Genomic DNA, 27,502 nt, shown 5'->3' with positions numbered 1-27,502 from the left:
CTAGGTTGGGCTATGATAGCCGGAAACTTACATTCTTACAGTTTTCCTCAAATGAATAGCATTTCTTATGGTGGATATCAGGCGTATAATTGCCTACCACACACCCAGCTTGGGCTATCAAGTGTGAGTGGTAATGGATGATCACATTGCCCTGGATTTTCCACCAGCCAGCCAAGTAGGACACCTGAATTAATGACATACCTAACTGGCTTGGCTCTGGATGGGAAGTCTGATTGCAGCCTATCTTTTTCCAAGCAGGCCTAATTGTCCTCCTGGGAGTCATCATCATGGTTACTGTCATTTAATGTTGCCTAAGAAAAAGCATTTGGTCCAACCCTCTACCAGTACATCTAAGGTAAGTGATGGAGAATTTCCAGTCCAGTCATGGTGGCTCACACGTGTAATACCAGCACTTTGGGAGGCCCAAGTGGGCAAATCGCTTGAGCTCAGGAGTTTGAAACCAGCATGAGCAACAAGGAGAAACTCCACCTCTACTAAAAATTCAAAAATTACTGGGTGTGGTGGTGCATACCTGTTGTCCCAGCTACTTGGGAGGCTGAGGAGAGAGGATCGCTTAAACCCGAGAGGCAGAGGTTGCAGTGAGCCAAGATTGTGCCACTACACTCCAGCCTGGGCAACACAGTGAGACCTCATCTCAAAAAAAAAAAAAAAAAAAAAAAATTCCCAGTCTTGGTGCAGTGGCTCACACCTGTAATTGCAGCACGTTGGGAGGCCGAGGCGGGTGGATCACTTGAGGTCAGGAGTTCAAGTCCAGCCTGGCCAACATGATGAAACCCTGTCTCTACTAAAAATACAAAAAATAGCCAGGTGTGGTACCACACGCCTGTGGTCACAGCTACTCAGGAGGCTGAGGCATGAGGATTGCTGGAACCTGGAGGCAGAGGTTGCAGTGGGCTGAGATTGCACCACTGCACTCCAGCCTTGGGCAACAGAGTGAGACACCATCTCAAAAAAAAAAAAAAAAAAAGAATATCCAGAATTATCAGCAGGGTATGTGGAAGGTCCAGGGTGGTGTTGTAGAGTGCCAACTCCACAGTGCCCTGGAGACCTTGCATGTCTCCACTTAGGCCATGTAGACAAGGCTCAACCACAGTCTGACTCAACTTGTGCAAGAGCACCCTAGGCTCCTGAAACATGGTGAGATTGTAACCGCCCAGTGGGTTCACTTTGCCTGCTGCCTAGACAGAGCCCATTTTTCAAGATGGGGGAATTACATGGAGAAAGAGTAATTCATGCAGAGCCGGCTGAGCAGGACACCAGAGTTTTATTATTACTCAAATCGGTCTCCCTGAAAACTCAGGGATCAGGAGAGAGATTCAAGATGGCCAAATAGGAACAGCACTGGTCTGCAGCTCCCAGCGAGATCAATGCAGAAGGTGGGTGATTTCTGCATTTCCAACTGAGGTACCCAGTTCATCTCACTGGGACTGGTTGCACAGTGGGTGCAGCCCACAGAGGGCGAGCTGAAGCAGGGTGGGGCGTCACCTCACCTGGGAAGCACAAGGGGTTGGAGAATTTTCCCCAGACCCAAGGGAAGCCATGAGGGTCTGAGCCTGACAAACAGATACCGCACTTGTCCCACGGTCTTCGCAACCTGCAAACCAGGAGATTCCCTCTGGTGCCTACCCCACCAGGGCTCTGGGTTTCAAGCAAAAAACTGGGTGGCCAATTGGGCAGACACTGAACTAGTTGCAGGAGGTTTTGTTTGTTTGTTTGTTTTTCCATACCCCAGTGGTGCCTGGAACGCCAGCAAGACAGAACTGTTCACTCCCCTGGAAAGACGGGCTGAAGCCAGGGAACCAAGTGGTCTGGCTCAGCGGGTCCCACCCCACAGAGCCCAGGAAACTAACATCTACTGGCTTGAAATTCTCGCTGCCAGCACAGCAGCAATCTGAGATCCACCTGGGACCGTGGAGCTTGGTGGGGGGAGGGGCGCCCGCCATTGCTGAGGCTTGAGTAGGCGGTTTTAAGGCCACAGTGTAAACAAAGCTGCTGAGAAGTTCAAACTGGGTGGAGCCCACTGCAGCTCAGCAAGGCTGCTGCGTTCAGTCTGCCAGACTGCTGCTCTCTGGATAGGGCATCTCTAAAAAAGGCAGCAGCCCACCCAGTCAGGGGCTTATAGCAGACTTAAACGTCCCTGCCTGATGGCTCTGAAGAGAGCAGCAGACCTCCCAACACAGCGTTCGAGCTCTGCTAAGGGTCAGACTGCCTCCTCGAGTGGACCCCTGACCCCTGTGTATACTGACCGGGAGACACTTCCCAGTTGGGGCTGGCAGACACCTCATACAGGAGAGCTCTGACTGGCATCTGGCAGGTGCCCTGCTGGGTCAAAGCTTCCAGAGGAAAGAACAAGCAGCAATCTTTGCTGTTCTGCAGCCTCTGCTGGTGATACCCAGGCAAACAGGGTCAGGAGGGGACCTCCAGCAAACTCCAGCCAACTGGCAGCAGAGGGGCCTCTTAGGAGAAAAAGAAACAAACAGAAAGGATTAACATGTCCACTCAAATGACCCCATCCGAAGGTTACCAACATCAAAGGCCAAAGGTAGATAAATCCACAAAGATGTGGAAAAACCAGCGGAAAAAGGCTGAAAATTCCAAAAGCCAGAACACCTCTCCTCCTCCAAAAGATCCTCGCCAGCAAGGGAACAAAACTGGACAGAGATTGAGTGTGACAAACTGACAGAAGTAGGCTTCAAAATGTCGGTAATAACAAACAACTCTGAGCTAAAGGAACATGTTCTAACCCAATGCAAAGAAGCTAAGAACCTTGAAAAAAATGTTAGTTGAATTGCTAACTAGAATAACCAATGTAGAGAAGAACATAAATGACCTGATGGAGCTGAAAAACACGGCACAAGAACTTCGTGAACAATACACAAGTATCAGTAGCCAAATCAATCAAGCAGAAGAAAGGATATCAGTGATTGAAGATCAACTTAATGAAACAAAGAGAGAAGACAAGATTAGAGAAAAAGAATAAAAAAGAATGAACAAAGCCTCCAAGAAATATGGGACTATGTGAAAAGATCAAATCTACGTTTGATTGATGTACCTGAAAGTGACGGGGAGAATGGAACCAAGTTAGAAAACATACTTGAGGATATTATCCAGGAGAATTTCCCCAATCTAGCAAGACAGGCCAACATTCAAATTCAGGAAATACAAAGAACACCACAAAGATACTCCTCGAGAAGAGCAATCCCAAGACATGTAATCCTCAGATTCACCAAGGTTGAAATGAAGGAAAAAATGTTAAGGGCAGCCAGAGAGAAAGATCAGGTTACCCACAAAGGGAGCCCATCAGACTAACAGCAGATTTCTCGGCAGAAGCCCTACAAACCAGAAGAGAGTGGCGGCCAATATTCAACATTCTTAAAGAAAAGAACTTTTAACCCAGAATTTCATATCCAGCCAAACTAAGCTTCATAAGCGAAGGAGAAATAAAATCCTTTACAGACAAGCAAATGCTGAGGAATTTTGTCACCACCAGACCTGCCTTACAAGAGCTCTTGAAGGAAGCACTAAACATGGAAAGGAACATGGAAAGGAACAAGTGCTTGAAGGAAGCACTAAACATGGAAAGGAACACTAAACATGGAAAGGAACTGCAAAAACATACCAAATTGTAAAAAACATCGACACTATGAAGAAACTGCATTAACTAACAGGCAAAACAACCAGCTAGCATCCTAATGACAGGATCAAATTCACACATAATAACATTAACCTTGGATGGGGCGCGGTGGCTCATGCCTATAATCCCAGCACTTTGGGAGGCCAAGGTGGGCGGATCACAATGTCAGGAGTTCGAGACCAGCCTGACCAACATAGTGAAACGCTGTCTCTACTAAAAATAAAAAAATTAGCCAGGCCTGGTGGCGTGCACCTGTAATACTCAGGAGGCTGAGGCAGGAGAATAGCTTGAACCCGGGAGGCGGAGGTTGCAGTGAGCCGAGATCATGCCATTGCACTCCAGCCTGGGCAACAGAGTGAGACTCTGTCTCAAAAAAAAAAAAAAAAAAATTAACCTTAAATGTAAATAGGCTAAAGCCCCAATTAAAAGACACAGACTGGCAAATTGGGTAAAGAGTCAAGAACCATCAGTGTGATGTATTCAGGAGACCCATCTCACGTGCAAAGATACACACAGGCTCAAAATAAAAGGATGGAGGAATATTTACCAAGCAAATGGAAAGAAAAAAAAAAAAAAAAGCAGGAGTTGCAGTCCTAATCTCTGATAAAACAGACTTTAGACCAACAAAGATCAAAGAGACAAAGAAGGGCATTATATAATGGTAAAGGGAACAATGCAGCAAGAAGAGCTAACTATCCTAAATATGTATGCAGCCAATACAGGAGCACCCAGATTCATAAAGCAAGTTCTTAGAGACCTATAAAGAGACTTAGACTCCCACACAATAATAGTAGGAGACTTTAACACCCCACTGTTAATATTGGACAGATCAATGAGACAGAAAGTTAACAAGGATATCCAGGAATTGAACTCAGCTCTGGACCAAGCAGACCTACTCCACCACAAGTCAACAGAATATATATTCTTCTCAGCACCTCATCACACTTATTCTAAAATTGACCACATAATTGGAAGTAAAATACTCCTCAGCAAATGCAAAAGACCAGAAATCATAACAAACAGTCTCTCAGACCACAGTGCGATCAAATTAGAACTCAGGATTAAGAAACTCACTCAAAACCACACAACTACATGGAAACTGAACAACCTGCTCCTGAATGACTACTGGGTAAATAACAAAATGAAGGCAGAAACAAAGATGTTCTTTGAAACCAATGAGAATGAAGACACAATATACCAGAATCTCTGGGACACATTTAAAGCAGTGTTTAGAGGGAAATTTATAGCACTAAATGCCCACAAGAGAAAGCAGGAAAGATCTGAAATTGACACCCTAACATCAAAATTTAAAAAACTGGAGAAGCAACAGCAAACAAATTCAAAAGCTAGCAGAAGACATGAAATAACTAAGATCGGAGCAGAACTGAAGGAGATAGAGACACGAAAAACCCTTCAAAAAATCAATGAATCCAGGAGCTGGTTTTTTGAAAAAATCAACAAAATAAATAGACTGCTAGCCAGACTAATAAAGAAGAAAAGAGAGAAGAATCAAGTAGATGCAATAAAAAATGATATAGGGGATGTCACCACTGATCCCACAGAAGTACAAACTACCATTAGAGAATACTATAAACACCTCTATGCAAATAAACTAGAAAATCTAGAAGAAACGGATAAATTCCTGCACTATACACCCTCCCAAGTCTAAGCCAGGAAGAAGTCGAATCCCTGAATAGACCAGTAACAAGTTCTAAAATTGAGGCAGTAATTAATAGCCTACCAACCGAAAAAAGTCCAGGACTGGATGGATTCACAGCCGAATTCTACCAGAGGTACAAAGAGAATCTGGAACCATGCCTTCTGAAACTATTCCAACAATAGAAAAAGAGGGAATCCTCCCTAACTCATTTTATGAGGCCAACATCATCCTGATACCAAAACCTGGCAGAGACACAACAAAAAAAATTTCAGGCCGATATCCCTGATGAACATCGATGCAAAAATCCTCAATAAAATACTGGCAAACTGAATCCAGCAGCACATCAAAAAGCTTATCCATCATGATCAAGTTGGCTTCATCCCTTGGATGCAACCCTGGTTCAACGTACGCAAATCAATAAACGTAATCCATCACATAAAGAGAACCAATGACAAAAACCGCATGATTATCTCAATAGATGCAGAAAAGCCCTTTGATAAAATTCAACACCGCTTCATACCAAAAACTCTAATAAACTAGGTATCGATGGAACATATCTCAAAATAATAAGAGCTATTTATGACATACCCACAGCCAATATCTTATTGAATGGGCAAAGACTAGCAGCATTCCTTTGAAAACCGGCACAAGACAAGGATGCTCTCTCTCACCACTCCTATTCAACATAGTATTGGAAGTTCAGGCAATCAGGCAAGAGAAAGTAATAAACGGTATTCAAAATTAGAAGAGAGGAAGTCAGATTGTCTCTGTTTGCAGATGTCATGATTGTATATTTAGAAAACCCCATTGTCTCAGCCCAAAATCTCCTTAAGCTGATAAGCAACTTCAGCAAAGTCTCAGGGTACAAAATCAATGTGCAAAAATCACAAGCATTCCTATAAACCAATAACAGACAAACAGAGAGCCAAATCATGAGTGAACTCCCATTCACAATTGCTACTAAGAGAATAAAATACCCAGGAATACAACTTACAGGGGATGAGATGGACCTCTTCAAGGAGAACTACAAACCACTGCTCAAGGAAATAGAGAGGACAAAAACAAATGGAAAAACATTCCATGCTCATGGATAGGAAGAATCAATATCGTGAAAATGGCCATACTGCCCAAAGTAATTTATAGACTCAATGCTATCCCCATCAAGCTACCACTGACTTTCTTCTGACTTTCTTCATAGAATTGGAAAACTACTTTAAACTTCATATGGAACCAAAAAAGAGCTCACATAGACAAGACTATCCTGGCCAAGAAGAACAAAGCTGGAAGCATCATGCTACCTGACTTCGAACTATACTTCAAGGCTACAGTAACCAAAATAGCATGGTACTGGTACCAAAACAGATATATAGACCAATGGAACAGAACGGAGGCCTCAGAAATAACACCACACAGCTACAACCATCTGATCTTTGACAAACCTGACACACACAAGCAATAAGAAAAAGACACCTTATTTAATAAATGGTGTTGGGAGAACTGGCTAGCCATATGCAGAAAACTGAAACTGGACCCCTTCATTACACCTTTTACAAAAATCAACTCAAGATGGATCAAAGACTTAAACATAAGACCTAGGACCATAAAAATCCCAGAAGAAAACCTGGGCAATACCATTCAGGACATAGGCATGGGCAAAGACTTCATGTCTAAAACACCAAAAGCAATGGCAACGAAAGGCAAAATTGACAAATGTGATCTAATTAAACCAAAGAGCTTCTGTACAGCAAAAGAAACTATCATCAGAGTGAGCAGGCAACCTACAGAATGGGAGAAGATTTTTGCAATCTATCCATCTGACAAAGGGCTAATATCCAGAATCTACAAAAAACTTAAACAAATTTACAAGAAAAAAGTAACCAACCCCATCAAAAAATGGGCAAAAGATATGAACAGACACTTCTCAAAAGAAGACATTTATGCAGCCAAAGGACATATGAAAAAATGTTCATCATCACTGGTCATTGGAGAAATGTAAATCAAAACCACAATGAGATACCATCTCATGCCAGTTAGAATGGCGATCACTAAAAAGTCAGGAAACAACAGATGCTGGAGAGGTTGTGGAAAAATAGGAACGCTTTTACACTGTTGGTGGGAGCGTAAATTAGTTCAACCATTGTGGAAGACAGTGTAGTGATTCCTCAAGGATCTAAAACTGGAAATACCATTTGACCCAGCCATCCCATTACTGGCATATACCCAAAGGATTATAAATCATTCTATGATAAAGACACATGCACACGTATGTTTATTGCGGTGCTATTCACAATAGCAAAGACTTGGAACCATCCCAAATGTCCATCAATGATAGACTGGATTAAGAAAATGTGGCACATATACACCATGGAATACTATGCAGCCATAAAAAAGGATGAGTTCATGTCCTTTGCAGGGACATGGATGAAGCTGGAAACCATCATTCTCAGCAAACTATCACAAGGTCAGAAAACCAAATACTGCATGTTCTCACTCATAAGTGGAAGATGAACAATGAGAACACATGGACATAGGGAGGGGAATATCACACGCTGGAGCCTGTTGGGGGTTGAGGGGCTAGAGGAGGGATAACAGGAGAAATACCTAATGTAGGTGACGGATTGATGGGTGCAGCAAACCACCAGGGTACGTGTATACCTATGTAACAAAACTGTAGGATCTGCACATCACCCAGAACTTAAAGTATAATAAAAAAAAAGAAGGGAAGGGAAGGGAAGGGGAGGGGAGGGAAGAGAAGACTCAGGGATCAGAGTTTTTAAGAATAATTTGGTGGGTAGGGGTCCAGTGAGTCAGGAGCACTGATTGGTTGGCTTGGGGGATGAACTAATAGGGAGTCCAAGCTATCCTCTTATGCTGAGTCAGTTCTTGGGTGAGGGCCACGGAACTGGTTGGCAGGTCCAGGTGGGGTCAACCACTTGTCAGAAATGAAAAAACCTGAGGAGACATCTCAAAAGACCAATCTCAGGTTCACAACAGTGATGTTACCTTCAAGAGTAATCAGGGAAGTTGCAAATCTCATGACCACCCACATAATATTTAGAGTTCCAGCCCCTCTCAATCTAACTTGGTGGCTGGTGGCCTTTCATTTGGTTTCACAAGAACAGATTCGCTTTTGGGAAGGGCTGTTATTTAAACTATGAACTAAATTCCTTCCCAAGGCTAGTTCGGCCTATGCCCAGGAATGGATAAGGACAGTTCAGAGATTAGAAGCAAGATGGAGTCAGTTAGATCTGATATATTTCACTGTCATAATTTCCTCAGTTATAATTTTGGCAAAGGTGGTTTCAAGATGGGGTGATCTTCTTCAGAACTCTCCCAAGCCAGTTTATCACCTGCCTCCCTGGTTCTGGTAAGCATGGGACTCCACGCCTTGCCCTCCTCTGAGTACAGCTGCAGACTGGAAAACACTTGGCTGGGTCAGGCACGGTGGCTCATGCCTATAACCCCAGCCCTTTGGGAGGCTAAGGTGGGCAGATCACTAGAGGTCAGGAGTTTGAGACCAGCCTGGCCAACATGGGGAACCCCCATCTCTACTAAAAATACAAAAACAAAAAAAACACTTTGGGAGGCCGAGGCGGGTGGATCATGAGGTCAGGAGATCGAGACCATCCTTGTTAATATGGTGAAACCCTGCCTCTACTAAAACTACAAAAAAGAAAAGAAAAAAGAAAAAGAAAAACCACTTTGGGAGGCCGAGGCAGGTAGATCACAAGGTCAGGACATTGAGACCATCCTGGCTAATATGGTGAAACCCCGCTTCTACTAAAAATACAAAAAAAAAAAAAAAAATAGCCGGGCAAGGTGGCGGGCTTCTGTAGTCAGCTACTCAGGAGGCTGAGGCAGAAGAATGGCATGAACCCAGGAGGCAGAGCTTGCTGTGAGCTGAGATTGTGCCACTGCACTCCATCCTGGGCGACAGAGCGAGACTCCATCTCCAAAAAAAATAAAATAAATAAGCTGGGTGTGGTGGTGCATGCCTGTAATCACAGCTACTCAGGAGGCTGAGGCAGTGAGATGAGATCACACCACTGCACTCCAGCCTGGGCAACAGAGCAAGACTCTGTCAAAAGAAAGAGGAAGGGAAGGGAAGGCAAGAGAAGGCAAGGGGAGGGGAGGCGACGGGAGGGGAAGTGAGGGAGAAGGAGGAAAGTGAAGGGAAGGGAAAGGAAGGGGAAGGGAGGGGAGGCGAGGGGAGGGAAAAGAAGGAGGGAGGGAGGGGAGGAAGGAAGGCAAGCTTGATTGTAGCTTAGGAGGGAGGGAAGGAAGGAAGGAAGGAAGGAAGGAAGGAAGGAAGGAAGGAAGGAAGGAAGGCAGGCAGGCTTGGCTGTAGCTTAGGAAGGAAGCGGGAAACACTTGGCTGTAGCTTAGAATTAGCACCCACACTCGAGGGGAGGCGATTATAGAAGGCATGTATACAAGGCAGTGGGAATTGGGGACCACCTAGAATTATACCTTCCCATCCCTGACAGCATGCACATAGCTACCACCTCTAAAGCTGCTTGGCTGCAGTGTGGTATGGGCTTCACGTGGCACTCACGTTGCTGCCATTTGGCCTCTTTTGTTTTGGTGTTGCTCTGTGCAAGGGCCACGGGGACCTGGCACCTCTGTCTACTTGTGCTTCCACCATCTGTATAAGTAATATAAACTGCCTGATCTAAAAAATGGCTCCTTGTTGCTTTCCTGACCATGTATGTCAGCCAGGCCTTGCCTTGTGCTTGATGCATAGCAGCTGTGGCTCCCCCGGGCTGCTGCTTGGCCACCTGACAAGAAGATACTCCGTCTGCTTAGGGAGGAAAGAATGATACACACCGAAGGAACCGCAGGATGTTGCCAAATGTCCAGCAGGTGCTGGGGAGACACATAGGGGGCTGGCTCTCCTCATGCTGCATTAAGTGGGACATAGTTGGATAAAGGGAAGTTTGTTGATGCGAGAATGCTGCTGTGGGGTATGGGATTCTCACCCTAGCAAGGAGGTGAAGATAGTACTAACACTCCACTCAACAGTCTCATGGAAGTTAGGAAAAAGCAGTATCCGCCATGACAGTAGAACTGCCAGAACGGCGGTGCAATAGTGGATACAGGGATGAGATGACTCAGAGAAGCGGGCATGCTGGAGTGGATATACTACTGAGGACAGAAAACTCACCAGGTCACCACAGTCCACAGGAGAGCCGTAGGCACCTTCTGTTTATCCAAGTGAGGAGGAATGTGCTGATGAATGGGGCCACCAACATCAGCAAGAAGCTTGGTGGTGACTGTGGGCTGATAGTGGGAGATGCTGTTACAGAGCTGTGTTCCCAATACTAATGAGGATGAGTCCTGAAATAATAGAGGCCAGGTGACAACACTTCACTGCCAGAAGGAAGCTGGATGAGATTGCTGTCACACATGGCAAGAACAGATGTAGTGTATGACAGGCAGGGGAGTCTGTTCCCACAGAGAATTATAGAGATGGGCCAGGCACCATGGCTCACGCCTGTAATCCCAGCACTTTGGAAGGCCTAGGCAGGTGGATCACCTTAGGTCAGGAGTTCAAGACCAGCCTGGCCAACATGGTGAAACACCCCCGTCTCTACTAAAAAATACAAAAAAGTAGCCGGGCATGGTGGTGGGCACCTATAATTCCTACTACTCAGGAGGCTGAGGCAGGAGAATCGCTTGAACCCAGGAGGCAGAGGTTGCAGTGAGCCAAGATAGTGCCATTGCACTGCAGCCTGGGTAACAGAATGAGATTCTGTCTCAAAAATAAAAAATAAAAGAGAGAGAGAGAGAGAATTATAGAGATGATAATAGGACATACTTTCCCTAAGGGCAAGATATAGCTTAATTTATGCAATCAGAGGGAATCAGGAAAGATGATAAAGGCTCAAGACACATCTCAATAAAAAATTATGATCCTTTGATCAGTTTCTAGACCTGAGTCAGTACCCCTTGACTGAAGGGGATGCCAGGCCACATAAGAGAGGATCCTACAACATCATGGCAAATGTATGTGGTAATAATTCCCTCCATTCCTTCTCCAGAAAGACCTGAGGGCATGTACTCAGGTAAATGTACACTGGGGAAAAGGAAATAATCGGACATTTCAGGAACTATTGGACACAGGATCCAAGTCAACAATGAAAATCAGAGACTCAAACATCATCATTAAAGGAGCCAGGTAATACATGGGGTACCAGGCCAGGTCAAGCTCCTACTGGGTGCAACACAAGCTTCCAAGAGTCCTTTCCCAATGGAATCCACAGGATGCATGTAATTCCTCCAGCAACAGGTTATGACAACACATATGAAACATTGTCTACCAGGGAGGCTCATTAGAGACTCAGTGTGTAAGGTTTTAATGCGGGGAAGGTACTTACATTGGCATCCACTGTCTGGCATGCACCAAAATTCTAGACTCCCAGCAGGAAAAGAGGTGTTCAGCATAAGCCACACTGTACAGACAGTTTAGATACAGTGAGACACTCTGATTAGAGAATGATGGAAATCCAACTGACTAGATGCCAGCCAAGGGCCAACCTTGCAAGCCGACTTTTCTGAGAATAGCAGGCTCAGGCCTGCTGTGTTAACTTTTTTCTACATAGACTGTTCACTTGGAATTATATATTCAACAAAAATATATTTTAAGAATGACAGTAAAATACATTTTCAGGCTAACAATATAGAGGGTTTGCTCCAAAAAGAACTGCCATAAATTCTGAAGGATGTGTTTATGCAGAAGAGCAATCCAGGAAGATCAGAGATGCAGGAAAGAACAAAGAACACTGAAGGTACAGTACACTGTAAGAATGTCTTCTGGGCCCCAAAGAACAAGAGAAACACAGCATGTAAGGAGGCGAGAATGTGAGGTTAATGTAATCAAATATCCTTGTATAGTTGAAGGACAGTAGAGCTATTAATTAATTTTATACATGTTGATTATGAATGTCAAAATATCTAGAGTTAATAATTATTAGGCCAGGCACGGTGGTTCACGCCTGAAATCCCAGCACTTTGGGAGGCCGAGGCGGGTGGATCACCTGAGGTTAGGAGTTTGAGACCAGCCTGGCCAACGTGGCAAAACTGCATCTCTACTAAAAATATAAAGTCTCCTTGTCTCCCTTTTTCCTAATTTGGTCCTTCCAGGTCGCTGACCAACTAGCCAAGCCATTTGCCACAGCTCAGGAGTCCATACTCATACCTACTTCAGGCCTCTTCTCCCTCTGTACAAAGTGGATGGCCAAATACACTACTCAGCTCTGATGGCTGGGAAGATAACCCCTCATGACTATTTTGAGGGCCACCTTGCGTAGGGCTGTAGTATGATAGCAGTCTATTTCAGTGGATAGCAGTCTACTTCAGTTCACATCAACAAGGCCAAAGATGGTTCCATCAGTTGATCATATACACCTACCTGAGGCTATAGACATCAGCTGAGTGAATTGCTTCAATGCAGCCGAGGTGGATGACCTGGGGATCTGGGCCATGTGTCCATTTAACTTACTTATGTTCTCGACCTGCTCCTGAATGACCATCTCTATCATACTTGAAAGGCAGCTCCAGGTGCAAAGTCATTGGATGAACCCTGGTCAATTTCAAAATCTCTTTTAGGGCCCAGTGGTATGACAAGAATTGCTTTTCAAATGAATGGCAAATAATTGTCTGTTAGAGAAGGCATAGTTTTGCTCCAGCCTCTTTGTTGGCAATAGGGGGTGCTTGAGGCACATCAACTTGTTTCAGATTCAATATGGCAACGCCTCTGAATTTTAGGGGAGGGGAGTCTTGTCTCCCACCAACTGGCATCTGGTCATTCAGAGTACTTGCCATATTTTGTTCAACCAAGTCCAGCTAGCATTATGTTCTATTGAATGTCAAGATGATCAGGTCCCTGTGGCTCATACTGTGATAGAGAGGAGAAGAGTTACCATAGCACTGGGGCAAGATGGTAAATCTATTCTGCTGCCTTTCCTACATATGAACAAAACAACTTTGAGTCTCTTTACTGATGAGGATTGAAAGGAATGCGTTTATCAGCTCAATAGCGGCAGGCCAAATGCCACAGGCTGTATCGATCTGTTCAGGTAAAGATCCAGCCTAGCAGCTACAATTTCAGCTATCACTTGGTTAAGTCCATGGAAGTCCACAGTCATCCACCACAATCCATATGGTTTTTTGAACATGTGAGCCAAATGGGGATATGATAGGAACCATCATCCTGCATCTTTAGTCTTTGATGGAGGTGCTGATCTCTGCAATTCTCCAGAATTGCATTCTCCAGAATGTGATATTGTTTTTTATTTCTCATCTTGACACCTGATGCTTGGACCTTCCTAACATAATTGGTGAGAGAACTAATATTCAAGTTCTGCTACCCACTAAGTATATCCACCCCAATTAAGAGACCTGGAAATAACATCAAGAGGGAAGTGTGGGTCCACTGGACAAACATGAGACAAACATAAGGCAGGACTCCGCTTATTACCTTGCCTCCTGTGCCCACTCTAGGCAGGGATCTATAGCGGCATTTCAGATCCTCTGGTACCGATTTCATGAACCTGGTACTCCATGGCCCTTGAGAAATCTAAGTACTTCCCTTTCTATAGTGGACAGTTACTCTAGAACATGGCTCGGTCCCTTTAACAAAGAACTAGAGGAATACTTGCTGCATATATTTGCAGTAGCATTGTTGGGTCCCTCCTCAGAGGGAACTGGGCTGCCCTTCTGTCAACGGGGACTGAGCTTGAGAACTGATGTGTGATTTTCTTTTTTTTTTCTTTTTTTTTTTTTGAGATGGAGTCTTGCTCTATTGCCCAGGCTGGAGTGCAATGGCATGATCTCGGGTCACTGCAACCTCCGCCTCCTAGGTTCAAGCGATTCTCCTGCCTCAGCCTCCTGAGTAGCTGAGGTTACAGGTGCCCACCACCATGCCTGGCTAATTTTTGTATTTTAATAGAGATGGGGTTTCACCATATTGGCCAGGCTAGTCTTGAACTCCTGACCTCAAGTGATCCACCCGCCTTGGCCTCCCAAAGTGCTGGGATTACAGGTATGAGCCATAGTGCCTGACCAGACTTGTGATTTTCATTGTGGAGGATGACATAGGGCTCTACTCCCCAGATCATCATTTTTCCTGGTTATACAGTCAAATAATACTCTAGGCAATATCCCTCATGGGATGCTGTTCTCCCCAAGGGACCGTGTGGACCATTGGCCATTGCCACAGGTATCTGTATATTACAGCGCCCTGACTGCCAGTCCAGGCTTGCTGCTCATTCCAATAATTATACTCACTTTGTCTCTGATGGTTAAGTGCCTCCACCTGCCTCTGCTATTTCAGAATCCTGTCACTCCCATTAACCCTAGGGAGCCCAGTTTAATGGCATCGTATCTCACTGTCACTCGTAGCCTATGGAAACTCCACCAGTGAGTTTCCCATTGATACCAGAAGCTCCCTCAATAGTGTACTCTACACTACATCCGGGGTAAAGGATCATGATGTCTGCAACACAGTCTCAAATTGTTCAAGGAAAAAAAGAATGTTAAGAACAGAGAGAGGCCGGGCACAGTGACTTACATGGGTGATCCCAGCACTTTGGGAGGCTGAGGTGGGAGGATTCCTTGAGCCCAGGAGTTTGAGAACAGCCTGGGAAACATAGCAAGATCCCTACCAAAAAAAAATTAGCTGGGTATAGTGGTGTATACCTGTGGTCCCAGCTACTTGGGAGGCTGAGACAGGAAAATCACTTGAGCCCAGGAGGTCAAGGCTGCATGATCACACCACTGCTGTTGCCCCCTGAAAAATAGCAAGATGCTGTCTCCAAAAATAAAAGAACAGAGAGAAAGAACAGCAATATAGCAAATAAGGCAAAATGTCCACAAGAGGAAAATCTGAATAAAGGAAATTTTATATATATATACCTGATTTTTTTTTGGCTGGGCACAGTAGCACATTGCCTGTAATCCCAGCACTTTGGGAGGCAGAGGGGGACAGATCACGATGCCAGGAGTTTGAGACCAGCATGGCCAACATGGTGAGACCCTGTCTCTAATAAATATACAAAAATTAGCGGGACGTAGTGGTGCACGCCTGTAATCTCAGCTACTCGGGAGGCTGAGGCAGGAGAATTGCTTGAACCTGAGAGGCAGAGATTGCAGTGAGCCGAGATCGTGCCATTGCACTCCAGCCTGGGCAACACAGTGAGACACCATCTCAAAAACAAAAACAATGTTTTTTGATCACCTTTCCGAACTTTCCCACAGTAACTAGGACACTTGTATTTTCTACATCTTGTGTCAAATATGATCCTTAGAAGTTCAGCAGGAAATATTTTTACTAGAGTGGCATGCAGTAGCCTCCAGAAAACTTCTGATTACATTCCTTTCTGATTTCTAAATGCATCTCTTTTTAACCTTTTACTTTCTTTATCTTTATTCAGTCTCCAGAAGGGTGCATATAGTTTATCCTGAAAGAAGCAATTTGGGATTAATCCTTTCAATCATTTTTTGCCTTGTTTTTATTTCTTGTTTTATTCACATCAGGTTTTAATTTTACTAATTCCTTCTTTCTAATTTTCGTACCTCAAGAGAGCTCAGAATTAGACGGATCAAAATCTTTTTTCATAATACACTCTCATCACCATTCTCTGCATATCCTGCTTTCATTTATTTTGTGTTTTTAAAAATAATATAATAAACACTTGTGTAGTCAATGTCCAACCTAAGAAGTAGAAAGAATAAACTATGTACCTTTAAAATGCAGGGCTATGGACTTCACATAACACCATTCAGTTAATAACTAAAGTTATAGCACTTTTTGTAATGACTCCCTTTTTACAGTATAATGACTGCCCAAAAACACACTAAATAAGTGCACTGTAAGAAGTAATACTTGATCTTAGGGTTTCCAGCAAAGACACACCCCAAAATCTCCACGTGCAGTTCCAGCCGGAGACCTGACGTAGAAGCAGCTGCCTCTGGTCTGTGTGGGACAGCACCACCTCCTGGTCGGCAGCGGAGTCAGCATCTTAATTCCATGCACGCTTCCATGCTAGGAAACGCCCTTGCTTAGCCTTAATTTTGTTTCAAACGTATTTCGGGTGCTATAAGTTTATTTTCTGTAAAGTTTGAGGGCAGTGTAATCAAGAGCTCCCAAAAGATTAAAAAATTGAGGCCGGGCGCGGTGGCTCAAGCCTGTAATCCCAGCACTTTGGGAGGCCGAGACGGGCGGATCACGAGGTTAGGAGATCGAGACCATCCTGGCTAACACGGTGAAACCCCGTCTCTACTAAAAAACACAAAAAAACTAGCCGGCGAGGTGGCGGGCGCCTGTAGTCCCAGCTACTCGGGAGGCTGAGGCAGGAGAATGGCGTAAACCCGGGAGGCGGAGCTTGCAGTGAGCCCAGATCCGGCCACTGCACTCCAGCCTCCGCCACAGAGCGAGACTCCGGGATCTCAAAAAAAAAAAAAAAAAAAGATTAAAAAATTGGTGAGGACAATGTAAACCCGGGAGGCGGAGCTTGCAGTGAGCTGAGATCCGGCCATTGCACTCCAGTCCGGGCGACAGAGCGAGACTCCGCCTCAAAAAAAAAAGAAAAAGAAAAAGAAAAATGCACCTTCCCCCATGGTCAAGTCCTGAGTTCCTCTTTTGGGGAGGGCAACATATTTACGTTGCACGAAGTTCTATGCACAGAATATTTATTTACATTAAAATTGTTGGGCCAGGAGCGGTGGCTCACGCCTGTAATCCCATCACACTTTGGGAGGCTGAAGCGGGTGGATCACGAGGTCAGGAGTTTGAGACCAACCTGACCAACATGGTGAAACCCTGTCTCTACTAAAAATACAAAAACTAGCCCGACGTGGTGGTGAGCGCCTGTAGCCCCAGCTACTCAGGAGACTGAGGCAGGAGAGTTGCTTGAACCCGGGAGGCGGAGGTTGCAGTGCGCTGAGATAGCGCCACTACACTCCAGTCTGGGAGTCAGAGGGAGACTCCGTCAAAAAAAGAAAAAAATAATTGTTGTTACTACTCACATAACATGTTTTATTTGGTTGTTTTTTTTCTATTAAAATTATTCACGTGTCTTGGATTGAGAGAAATGATATATTTTCACATTAAAATTAATAGAAATATTTTTTTCATATGCAGGTTTGTCACTTAGCAGCAAGGTTTTTAGAAATAGTCATTAAGGATAGGTATAACTTCAAAAGAAAGGTACAAATATCTAAATGATGGCAACAAAAGAATTAACATTAAAATGTCAATCAACCCAAGACTAAAACATAAAAATTAATCAAAAAGAGTAGAAAATTTTAAAGACCACATGAACTAGCATGATTCAAAGTAATTAGGAATAAATAATAAAGCAAAAAAAAAAAAAAAAAACCTTGGCCAGGCGTGGTGGCACATGCCTGCAATTCCAGCACACTGGGAGGCCGAGGCAGGCAGATCACCTGAGATCAGGATTTCAAGACCTGCCTGGCCAACATGGTGAAACCCCATCTCTACTAAAAATACAAAAATCAGCCGGATGTGGTGGCAGACACCTGTAATCCCAGCTACTCGGGAGGCTGAGGCAGGAGAATCGCCTGAACCCAGGAGGCAGAGGTTACAGTGAGCCAAGATTGCATCATTGCACTCCAGCCTGGGCAACAAGAGCAAAACTCTGTCAAAAAAAAAAAAAAATTAAGCTTACTACTAATTGTTGAAGCAATACATAAATTATCACAAGATTTCAAATAACACAAAGAGAATGTAAGTACCCCTTGAATATTTCTCTTGTGATTTCAGTTCCTCTCCCAATCCCAGATGGACTTGGGCACAAACATGCATGCACAGTCTGGAATGTATCACCAATTTTCCTCCAAAATGTGTGTACCATGAACAATAGCTTATGAGGTACCTATTTCTACACTTTCTACTTAATTTAATTTTTATTTTTATTTTTATATTTTTTATTTTTTATTTATTTTTTGAGGCGGAGTCTTGCTCTGTCGCCCGGACTGGAGTGCAGTGGCCGGATCTCAACTCACTGCAAGCTCTGCCTCCCGGGTTTACGCCATTCTCCTGCCTCAGCCTCCCGAGTAGCTGAGACTACAGGCGCCTGCCACCTCGCCCAGCTAGTTTTTGTATTTTTAGTAGAGACGGGGTTTCACCGTGTTAGCCAGGATGGTCTCGATCTCCTGACCTCGTGATCAGCCCGTCTCGGCCTCCCAAAGTGCTGGGATTACAGGCTTGAGCCACCGCGCCCGGCCTAATTTTTATTTTTTTAGAGATGGGGTCTCACTATGTTGCCCAGGCTGGTCGCAAACTTCTGGCCTCAAGCTATCCTCCCACTTTGGCTCCCTAATGTGCTGGGATTATAGGTGTGAGCCACCACGCTTGGCCCTATTTCTACATTTTCTTTTCTTTTTAATTTTTCTTTATTTCTTTTCTTTTCTTTTTTTTTTTTTTTCTTTTGAGACAGTGTTTCACTCTTGTTGCCCAGGTTGGTGTACAATGGCGCAATCTTGGCTCACCGCAACCTGTGCCTCCCAGGTTCACGCGATTCTCCTGCTTCAGCCTCCTGAGTAACTGGGACTATAGGCATGTGCCACCACCCCCGGCTAATTTTTGTATTTTTAGTAGAGACGGGGTTTCTCCATGTTGGTCAGGCTGGTCTCGAACTCCTGACTTCAGGTGATCCGCCCGCCTCGGCCTCCCAAAGTTCTGGGATTATAGGTGTGAGCCACTGTGCCTGGCCTACATTTTGTTTTTCTTTTCTCTTCTTTTTTTTTTTTTCTTGAGAGAGAGTCTTGCTGTGTCACTCAGGCTGGAGTGCAGTGGTATGATCTCAACTCCACCTCCTGAGTTCCAGCAATTCTTGCTCCTCAGCCTCCGGAGTAGCTGTAGCTGGGATTACAGGCATGCACTGCCACGTCCAGCTAATTTTTGTATTGTTAGTAGAGACAGGATTTCTCCATGTTGGTCAGGCTGGTCTCAAACTCCTGGTGTCAAACGATCCACCCACCTCGGCCTCCCAACATGATTGGATTACAGGCATGAGCCACTGAGCCCAGCCTGGTTCTACATTTTCTTGCCAACATTAGATATTATCAGACTTTTTAGTTTTGCCCATCTGAAGGACCAAAAATCTCACTGGAATCTACACTTCTCAAATGGTTAGAGAGATTGCATATTTTTCCTTTCCTCTTTTGTTAAGTTGCCTGTTCCTATTGTATCACGAGGTATTGCTGCCGTAACAAATAACCACAGTATCTCAGTGGCTTACAACAACAAGCATGTAGTTCTTGATCATTTAAATGAGTACTGAGATTGAACTGTATCTCTGCTCAGTTTCTATTCTCATTCCTGATCCCAAGCTGAATGAGCATGGTGCTCTAAGGCTACTCCCACAACATAGAGAGGAAACACAAAATGCAAAACTACAAGACGCATGCTATTTAAAACTTCTGCCCAGATGTGGCATATGTCACATCTTTTCACCTTCCATTGGCTAACACAAGTCTCACCAGCCAGCCCTGGCTGTGGGTCAGGGAAGCACCCTCCTCTAACGGGGCATGTGATGAAGATGGAGGTGGGAATGTTTAATGCTGACACAGGGAAAGAGTTGATAACTGGGAAAGTGATTATTATCTACTAAACGGTTCCACTTTTCTTCTTCTTCTTTTTTTTTAAATTATTTCTGAGACAGAATTTCACTCTTGTCGCCCATGCTGGAGTACAATGGCATGATCTCAGCTCACTGCAACCTCTGCCTCCCAGGTTCAAGTGATTCTCCTGCCTCAGTCTCCCAAGTAGCTGGGATCACAGGCATGCGCCACCACGCCCAGCTAAGTTTGTATTTTTAGTAGAGATGGTCATCATATTGGTCAGCCTGGTCTCGAACTGCCATTTATTTATTTATTTATTTATTTATCTTTGAGATAGAGTCTTGTTCTGTAGCTCAGACTGGAGTTTAGTGGCACGATCTTGGCTCAACGCAACCTCCGCCTCCTGGGTTCAAGTGATTCTCCTGCCTCAGCCTCCCGAGTAGCTGGGATTACAGGCATGTACCACCATGCCTAGCTAATTTTTGTATTTTTAGTAGAGATAGGGTTTCACCATGTTGGCCAGGCTGGTCTCAAACTCCTGACCTCAAGTGATCCATCTGCTTCAGTCTCCCAAAGTGGTGGGATTACAGGCATGAGCCACCACCGCCGGCACACAAGCCTTGCTTCAAGGTGATTCCATTTGGCATGTGATTCTCCTCCAGAAACACAGGTTAGAAAGTGTTCCCTCTATGAACTGAGAGTCTCTCTCTGACTTTGATCTAATATAGACAAGTAGAATGAAAACATGGTCTGCCTGACACTTCCACTTCTGGCATCTCTCCAAACGGAGGTGACCTTGATACCTAAGAAAGCCAGATGCAGATGGCAGCCCAAGGGGAGCAAGGCCAGGGAAGGCCTCTCCTTGTTAGGAAGGACATTCACATAATTTTCTTCCTGCACACAATGTGAATTCATAAATTCTTTTTTTTTTTTTTTTTTTTTTTTGAGACAGAGTCTCATTCTGTCGCCCATGCTGGAGCGCCGTGGTGTCATGATCCCGGCTCACTGCAACCTCCGCCTCCTGGGCTCAAGTGATCCTGCTACCTCAGCCTCCCTCATAGCTGGGATTACAGGCACCTGCCACCATGCCCAGCTAATTTTTGGTTTTTTAGTACAGACGGGGTCTCACCATGTTGGCAAAGCTGGTCTTGAACTCCTAACCTCAAACGATCAGCCCACCTTGCCTCCCAAAGTGCTGGGATTGCAGGCATGAGCCACTGTGCCAAGCCTGAATTCATAAATTCTTGAGAGATGGGAGACGGCATTCTTTAAGGAGAATTTTGGATATAGAGGACACTAACAGAAACTAACAAAGCGCTTTCATAAAATTCCCAAATTCTCAAAGAAAATTTAAAAGTTGAGTTAAGATCCATAAAATGTGCATGCCCAGGCCGGGCATGGTGACTCACGCCTGTAATCCCAGCACTTTGGGAGGCCGAGGCAGGGGGATCACGAGGTCAGGAGTTTGAGACCATCCTGGCCAACATGGTGAAACCCTATCTCTACTAAAAATACAAAAATTATCTGGGCATGGTGGTGCGTGCCTGTAGTCCCAGCTAGTCAGGAGGCTGAAGCAGGAGAATTGCTTGAATCTGGGAGGTGGAGGTTGCAGTGAGCCAAGATTGCACCATTGCACTTCAGCCTGGCAACAGAGCGAGACTCCATCTCAAAAAAAAAAAAAAAAGAAAAAGAAAAAGTGCATGCCCACAACTGAGTAAAAGACAGGACTGGGATCAGGAAATGCAGAAAATATTAAATTTTAATTTAATGGGTTAATTTAGAAAACAGTGGCAAGTATTTTCTCCTTTTATCATACCTTCCACCTTTCTCATCTTTGCTGCAGATAAGGTCAAGTTCAGGGACTATAGGACTTAAGGGGTAGGAGGCAATTCCATCAAAACAAAAATGAAGGCTGGGTGCAGCGGCTCATGCCTGGAATCCCAGCACTTTGAGAGGCCGAGGAGGGCAGATCACTCGAGGTCAGGAGTTTGAGACCAGCCTGGCCAACATGGTGAAACCCCGTCTATACTAAAAATACAAAAAAATTAGCTGGCTGTGGTGGTGCACATCTGTAATCCCAGCTACTCAGGAGGTTGAGGCAGGAGTACTGCTTGAACCCAGGAAACGGTCCTTGCAGTGAGCCGAGACCATGCCACTGCACTCCATCCTGGGCCATACAGTGAGATTCTGTCTCAGAAAAAGAAAAGAAAAGAAAAGAAATACTTCTTTTCTTCTTTTCTCCTGCTTCGCATCTGCAATGGTGCAGGAATCCACAGATGTAACTAGATGCAACTGGTGAATTGCAAGAAGTTAAAAGCCTGAAGAATGCAGCCGACATGAAAGGCTTTTATTCATACAGGTGATGTGATCTAAATGACTGACTGCTTATTTAGAAAATAGGAAGAGTGTGAGGACGGCAGCAAGGGTGAAGAATCACCCCTCACCAGACAAGACTACAATAAAATTAATTGAGTCCTCATTTCAGCTTTAAAATTAACAAAAGGGGCTGGTCATGGTGGTTCACTCCTGTAATCTCAGCACTTTGGGAGGCTGAAGCAGGCAGATTTCTTGAGCTCAGGAGTTAGAGAACAGCCTGGACAACATGGTGAAACCCCATCTCTACTAAAAAGACAAAAATTACCTGGGCATGGTGGCTTATGCCTATAGTCTCATCTACTCAGGAGGCTGAGGTGGGAGGATCATCTGAGCCCAGGAGGTGGAGGCTGCAGTGAGCCGAGATCACGCCACTGCACTACAGCCTGGTCAACAGAGTGAGACCCCATCTCATAAACAAACAAATAAATAAAATGAACAAAAGGGGAACTGTATACCCAGGCTATAAAATAAATAAATAAATAAAATGAACAAAAGGGGAATTGTATATCCAGGCTTAAGACAGAGTGAGGCCTTCTAGGAAAAAGAACAGCAACAGCAGTAACAATACCAAACCTTCTGCAGGGGCAGGGTGCAAAGAAATGGTGGTGAGAATGACAAGCTGGGGAAAATAATGCCTGCAATTCAGGACACCTTGGGACTGAGTGCTCCCTTTGAGAAATCTATGTGAAGGTCTATGGCAGCAGGTTTAAGCCCAAGGCAGAAGCCAGGACTGGAGATAACCATCTGTGAACCAATGACTTATCTGATATTCTCTATGAAGGAGATCACTGCACAGAGTAGAGAATAAGAAGAGGCCTGCTGTAAGCCTTGAAGAAAATCATTATGTCACAGCTGGGTGGGAGAAGGGAGAGGCATAGCTAGAGAGCTAGGAGGAAACCTGCAGAGTCCATGTAAAGAAGAAAGAAGAGTGGAAATGTGGAGGGCCACTAAAAATTTATTCTGACACCTGTTAAAACAGTAAGGAAAATTTTACTCAAGACAACTGTCCCTGTCTCACTTCCCACTGCCCTAGTTAATGCTTACTGGGATTAACCTCTAATTCTCTGTCCCAGGGTCTGCTTCTGGGGGAACCCGAGCTAAGACAGTGCATCATGAACCAAGGATTATGATTCAAGCACATATGGCACATAAACAAAAGCTGAGCATATGCCAAACCATAGAGGCTCGACACATTTCAAGAGATTAAAATCATATAAAATGTTCCCAACTCAATTGCAATTAGGCAAGATAACTGAAAACAAAAAACCCTCCTTATGTTTAGAAATTAAGAAATATGACTCTAAACTTCTAAATAATCTGAGGTCAATGGAGAAATCAAAAGAGAGTAGAGAAGAGAAAATAAGGAGCAAAAGGAGGAGTGAAAGAAAAAGACATTCAAGGAGCAGGACTCCTGTTGGCAGAGATGGCAAGAAGGAAACAGGACTGTTGGCTAAGTTACAGCAATGCACTGGTGGGTTTTTGTTGTTACTGTAGCTATTTTATCTTCTATTTTGAAGAACGATTTGTTATTTCTTCACAGTTATGGGACAAGTAAAATTACATATCTTGCAAAAAAAAAAAAAAAAAGAAAAAAAAAAACAAAGTCATGCTTTGTGGTAAATTTAAGTATATTAGAAAAGAAAGCTGGATGCAGTGGATCACGAGGTCAGGAGATAGAGACCATCCTGGCTAATACAGTGAAACCTCGTCTCTGCTAAAAATACAAAAAATTAGCTGGGCGTGGTGGCGGGTGCCTATGGTCCCAGCTACTCGGGAGGCTAAGGTAGGAGAATGGCATGAACCTGGGAGGTAGAGCTTGCAGTGAGCCAAGATCATGCCACTGCACTCCAGCCTGGGCAACAGGCGAGATTCCGTCTAAAGAAAGAAAGAAAGAGAAGAAAAAAGGCTGAAAACCAGTGAGCTAAACATTCATTTCAAAAAGGTAGAAACAGACAATTAAATCTAAAGAAAGAAGAAAATAAGAGAACTAGCTGGACATGGTGGCTCATGCCTGTAATTCCAGCACTGTGGGAGACCAAGGTGGGTGGATCACGAGGTCAGGAGTTTGAAACCAGCCTGGCCAACATGGCTCTACTAAAAATACAAAAACCAGCCAGGTGTGGTGGCAGGTGCCTGTAATCCCAGCTACTCAGGAGGCTGAGGCAGGAGAATCACTTAACCTGGGAGGTGGAGGTTGCAGTGAGCCGAGATCATGCCACAGCACTCTAGCCTGGGTAACAGAGTGAGACTCTGTCTCACAAAAAATAAAAAGAAAAGAAAAGAAGATAACTAGTTAAAAACAAATGTACAAAATAAAGTGTCAACAAAGTCAAAAGTAATTTCTGTGAAGATTAACAAAATTGATAACCATCTCTCAAAATCGATCAAAAAAAGGAAAAGCATACAAATAACCAATGTCAGAAAAGAAAAGGGAGTTATCACTACAGATTCTACAAACCTTAAAAAGATACTATAAAGATATTATTAACAAGTTGATGGCAATTTGAAAATGTAGATGTTTGTTTTAGTCTATTTTCTGTTGCTGAAACAGAATACAATAGACAGGGTAATTTACTAAAAAGAAATTTATTTCTTATAGTTCTAGAGACTGGGAAGTCCAAGGGCATGGTGCCTGCATCTGGTGAGGGCCTCCATGCCGCATGATAACATGGCAGAGAGCATCATGTGTTCAAAGGGCAAGAGCAGGCCAGCTGAGGTCTTTTTTCCTTTTCTTATAAAACCACCAGTCCCATCATGGTGGCCCCACCCTGATGACCTCATCTAATCTTAATTAACTCCCAAAGACCCCCACCTTCAAATATCAAAACAGACACAAGAAGAGACACTATGAAGTTCTTGCAGTAATTTAAATATAGGCACAATTTTTTTGCAGCCAAATGCTCTCAAGAAGTAAACTCTCCCCACCTCTTTAATCTGAGTTGGGCTTATGACTTCTTTGACCAATAGAATGTGGTAAAAGTGATGTCTGAAGTTTCCATTTTCACTATCTTGGACCCCTGAGACCATCATATAAAGAAGCCAGTCTAGCCTGTTGTAAGAGAGGACACATAGAGATGTTCTAAAGTGTAGTCCGGATCTCCATTTTGTCTGTTTTAATCACACTTCTTTTAGTTGCATGGCATAGAACCCCACTCAAGCTCACTGAAGCAAGTGGAGTGGGCTGAAAACATCCACCACAGCCCAAAGAAACGAGAGCTGGAAACAAAAAGCCACCAGGATCCAGACCCTTTCAGGGACCACAGGAACTTGCAGGGAGCCAAAGGCCTGTGGGATGTGACGAACTCAGCATTCCACTGAGGCTATATGATCAAACAGCAAACCGTTTATCATGAATACGGAATGTGGGCAAACTCACTTCTGTGCCTGCCCCAGAAGGTTTGCTAAGGGCAATAGCTTTCTGGTGCCACCGAGCTCCTTGAGGTTATCTACTGGGACATCTAGAGAATGCAGTCTTGCAAGCCTACTCTGGACCGAGCAGCTGACCTCTTCTTCTACCCCCTTCTCACTACCTCTTTTGCCTAATAAATACGGGGGCTGTGTAAAGCTCAGGGCCCTCATCCACTAGAGGCAAGGTGCCTCCTGACCCCTTCTTCCAAATACTCTTTTGTCTCTTGTCTTTTATTCTGGTGTTTGCCCCCCTTTGTTCAGTCCACCAGGGATTGTGGCAGGTTAAGGAACTGATCACAATTCTCCACTACCTGGGTTTCCTCCTAGCTCAGACAAATGGTATAAAATCCTGCAACCCTGAACTTACGGGATTTCTACCTGGCTCCTAAACCAATTAATAACTTCCTTTGTCTTGGAGATTAATCCCTAGGAGAGACTCCCACAGGCCAGGCTCATTCTTCCAAGCAGAGCATAACCCTTGGGTATCAAATGGCCAGTTATTCCAATTTCCAGAGGTTTGGGATCACCTCCAGGGAGGAAGGCCTCGTCTGAATGGTGAATGTGGGTGCAGGCCACGGGCATGCTCAGCTTAGCACTCGGGGGTCTCTCTATTGCATACATGCCTGTCTGCTTTCTATTTTTTAGGACCAGTCCCTACTGGGGAGCCTGTATCAAACAGCTGTGCCCATGGAGCCTGTATTCCTGAGGAGAAGCGTGAAGAAGCCACAGCAGCCACTGTTGGTACCTGCCCAGATCCACTCATCATCTCTTCTGCATGTTTAAGGCTGCTCACTTGATCTCATTATACTCTGCTTAGGGCCGCCTTCTGATGGCAGAAGTGAACTTGGCCTATAAAGGGCAAGCCAGAAGTACCAGATAGTCAATGCCCATGAAAATATCCCTTCATGACAGATGGGAAGTTGGTAGATAAACACAATTCCCTTACTCCTTGATAGGGTAACTGGGTTATGTTCTGTAAAGTCCCCCACAGGTCCCCAGTGGGACTGAGTCCCAGTTGCCCAGAGTGGTAACTCACTTGATAATGCACCTTTTATTGGCTGCCTTCCTCTCTATGTCTCCCTTCTCCATTCGTCTACCGGTATTTCTGGAATCAAATTCAAATTACCATCTGCATTCAAATTCTGAGTTGGCTTCTGGAAAAATGGAAACTAAGAACAGAAATCCAGTGCATAGGCCAGGTGCGGTGGCTCACGCCTGTAATCCCAGCACTTTGGGAGGCTGATATGGAGATCACCTAAGGTCAGGAGTTTGAGACCAGCCCGACCAACATAGTGAAACCCTGTCTCTACTAGAAATACAAAAATTAGCTGGGCATGGTGGCAGGCGCCTGTAATCCCAGCACTTTGGGAGGCTGAGGCAGGGAGATCACCTGAGGTCAGGAGTTTGAGACCAGCCTGACCAACATGGTGAAATCCTGTCTCTACTAGAAATACGAAAATTAGCTGGGCATGGTGGCGGGCACCTGTAATCCCAGCTACTTGGGAGACTGAGGCAGGAGAATTGCTTAAACTCGGGAGGCAGAGGTTGTGGTGAGCCGAGATCATGCCATTGCACTCCAGCCTGGGCAACAAGAGTGAAACTCTGTCAAAAAAAAAGAAAGGCCGGGCACAGTGGCTCATGCCTGTAATCCCAGCACTTTGGGAGGCCGAGGCGGGCGAATCACAAGGTCAGGAGATCGAGACCATCCTGCCTAACACGGTGAAACCCCATCTCTACTAAAAACACAAAAAATTAGCCGGGCGAGGTGGTGGGCGCCTGTGGTCCCAGCTACTCGGGAGGCTGAGGCAGGAGAATGG

General features: G+C 44.6%; 1 long non-coding RNA gene across 4 annotated transcripts in view; it reads left to right on the top strand.

The window, feature by feature from the left end:
- Positions 1 to 26,980, top strand: part of LOC111528218 — a 50,187-nt gene extending 23,207 nt beyond the window's left edge. For 3 of the 4 annotated variants that reach the window (XR_002726912.3, XR_002726913.1, XR_002726911.1), the window contains 2 exons: positions 256 to 355; positions 26,331 to 26,980. This is a non-coding gene — a long non-coding RNA (uncharacterized LOC111528218). The remainder of the gene's footprint in view (positions 1 to 255; positions 356 to 26,330) is intronic. The other variant, XR_004228473.1, reaches the window with a different exon arrangement.
- Positions 26,981 to 27,502: the final 522 nt, after the last annotated feature.

Source organism: Piliocolobus tephrosceles, chromosome 15 (genome assembly GCF_002776525.5).
Source record: "Piliocolobus tephrosceles isolate RC106 chromosome 15, ASM277652v3, whole genome shotgun sequence".
Lineage (NCBI taxonomy): Eukaryota > Metazoa > Chordata > Mammalia > Primates > Cercopithecidae > Piliocolobus > Piliocolobus tephrosceles.
The sequence above is the reverse complement of the archived record's forward strand: the minus strand, read 5'-3'. Positions and strand labels throughout refer to the sequence as shown.